Source organism: Eutrema salsugineum, unplaced genomic scaffold (assembly GCF_000478725.1).
Source record: "Eutrema salsugineum unplaced genomic scaffold, Eutsalg1_0 scaffold_9, whole genome shotgun sequence".
Taxonomy (NCBI): domain Eukaryota; kingdom Viridiplantae; phylum Streptophyta; class Magnoliopsida; order Brassicales; family Brassicaceae; genus Eutrema; species Eutrema salsugineum.
Window position 1 is genome coordinate 10,025,600 of NW_006256342.1, and position 3,014 is coordinate 10,028,613.

At 33.3% G+C, this 3,014-nt stretch overlaps 1 pseudogene; it reads left to right on the forward strand.

Moving 5' to 3' along the window:
- Positions 1-1,959, forward strand: LOC18008607 (annotated as a pseudogene).
- The last annotated feature ends 1,055 nt before the right edge of the window (positions 1,960-3,014 follow it).

Sequence of the window (3,014 nt, forward strand, 5' to 3'; positions counted from 1 at the left end):
ATGGAAAACTGGGAGACGATCCCAGTTGATCTCATCATGGAAATACTCTCGAGATTACGGCCCAAGTCTATAGCGAGATGTGTATCCAAGCTATGGGCTTCAACACTTGCCAGTTCATATTTCACGGAGCTCTTCATGACCAGGTCTTGTGCTCGACCGCAACTCTTGTTCTCCCTCAGAAGATCGAATGCGTTGTTTGTATTCTCGTTACCTCAGATCCTAGATCCGGATGAGAACTCGTGTCTTGTAGCGGCCAATCATCTTATGATAGTTCTCCATTGGTATGTCTAAGGAAAGAAAGGGTGCTGGTGATATGTAACCCTAGCACTAGACAATCCATACCTCTACCGAGAGTGAAGACGAAGAGTGTTGGTGGGGTTAGCAGTCTTCTTGGGTTTGATCCAATTGATAAACAATTCAAGGTGTTGTTTATGACCACGCAGTATTCTGGAGAAGGGACTTGTTATCAGGAACATCAAGTTCTGACATTGGGAACTGGAAACCTGTCATGGAGAATGACAGTGGCGGAACCAGAAATGTTTTTAATTGGAGTCAAATAGGTGTATATATGATATTAAGAGTGGAGGCATTGATATTAAGCTTTAATAAATTACACTAACTTTTAAAAATCGTGGGGGGCGAATAACCCCGTGTTAGATAATGTGGCTCTGCCACTGGAGAATGATCGAATGTCCCATAAAACAGATTTACCCTGGAAACTCTGAGATATGCATCAATGGTGTTTTGTATTATGTGGCTTGGGTGGCTAGTCAGGTTAGTCCTGGGATACTCTGCTTTAATGTTAGGTCTGAGAAGTTTAGTGTTATTTACAACCCTGAGGACTTGGTTATACGGAGTGATTCAACTCTTGTAAACTACAAAGGTAAATTAGGTGTTAGGGCCGTGCCTATGTACACACAAAATAAACCTTCGCCTACAGACCAATTTTTTAAAAAATAATTAAAAGATCCAACTTTTTAGTTAAAATTATTAGTTATTATATATTAGCAGGAAAACATTTGTTTATGTAGTATAAATTAATAACTAATTAAAACTTAATCTAACAATATAATAAAATATTAGAACAACACACATAACAACTTAAACAATTAAAAATTATTATGTTTTATTCTCCTCTTCTTCATTAAAGACTTCTACAACTCACTTCTTCTTATTACAATAACCATATAATTATTTGGTATCTGTTAATTGTTAAGTATTGTTTTCAATATCTTTTTTTTTTATCTAATATTAGATTTAATTTGTTTTGTGATTTATATTAAATTTGAAACAAGAACTCAAATATTTGGTTAATTTATCAATTTTAAGGAAGTATGATTCAAAATTTTAGATCAAAATAAGTTTAAAACTATAGATATTTATTGTAGTTTTATGAATTTAAAAGTAATAATGATAATTATTTATATATAATTAGTTTATATGACTTGTAGTTTTAAAAATAATAATGATAAATGATCATGGTTATTATTTATTTTATATAAATTATATTGGTTTTCTATAAATTTGTTACGATGATAGTTAATAAGGGCTATTTTTTTAACATTGCTTACGGGTTCTGAAACCCTGAGCACGGCTCTGTTAGGTGCACTTATGTCAGGTAGGTATGGGGGTGTAATTACTGGGGAAGCTAGATGTCTTGAGTTGTGGGTTCTAGTAGACGCTGAGAAACATGAATGGTCGAGACATATATACGCATTGCCCTCTTCGTGGAAGAATGTAGTTGCACAGGCCCTGATATTCGTCGTTGGAGTCATTAGTACAAATGAATTTGTGTTGTCTCCGTGCTATCTAGTCGACCCGTTCTATGTTTTCTACTACAACATCGAGAAGAATACTATCAGAAGAGTTGAAATTCAAGGAATGGATGCGTTTAAGCATTGTAGTTTTCACATCTCAATAGACCTTGTAGAGGACGTGAAGCTGATGCAATATGTTTAGGACTTTATAACTCGAGATTTGCAAACTACTGGATGGCTATTTTCTGTTCACTTTTTTTTTTTTCTGTGTGATGGTGTTCATGTTTTTCTAGATACTGCTCTCATAAACTTAGATGGAATGTTTTTTTTTTGGGTTTGACTACACTTAAGTTTTAGCCATTTAAAGTCTTCTTAATGAGCAAGTCTTTCTCTTCATGAATATATCACTTACGACTCACGACCTAATTATTAGTCAAGATTTCATTTTCTCAATCATTATTTGATCTGATAGCCCAATATCCGACCAAATATCTCTCAACTTATTTACGCTCCAAAAAAAATCCGATCAATAAAAACGATAAGTTATTGTGATTAACAATAATTTTTATGGAGTTTTCAGTATTAAGGCCATGAGAATATTGATGGAGAAGAAAAGAGTGTGTGCCTTGGCAACTCATCAGAGGAGAAATGAACGTAAAAGAAGATCAGAATGACTCTCTTCGACCTGGTCTTCGCTTTTACGTTTTTTCCATTAGTTAGTGCTGTAAAAATGAGTAACAAATTGTGCAAGAGAACGTTCATAATTTTTTTTCCAATTAAGCTCATTCAGATCATATTTTTAGTTTTTCTAATTATCTTCTTAAATTTTTTGAATATAAATTTAGTAAAGTATAATATCTAAAATATATAAGCAAATCAAAGAGAAACTTTTTTTTTTGAATAAAATGTAAATATATTACTAAAAATAAATTATGATCAAAGCTATAGTAGTTTTTAGTATGTTGAATTTCTCCTCTGGTTTACATTTATGCAAAGGCTCTTGTTCACATTTATGCAATGTCTTGTTTTCCTTTGACTAAATATCATTGTCAAAAGATCACATGTGCGATGACTATTTTTTGTTGGAATGCTTGGGAGAAGAAAAGTAAAATTCATTGCGAGAAGAAAAGTAAAATTCATTCGGTCTCATGTAAGGAGATGCGTAATTCAAAAGCAAATGGAGGCTTGGGGGTTCGAGACATTAATGACTTCAATAAGTCCCTCCTCCTAATGAACCAGAACCTCTCATTGCCAGGA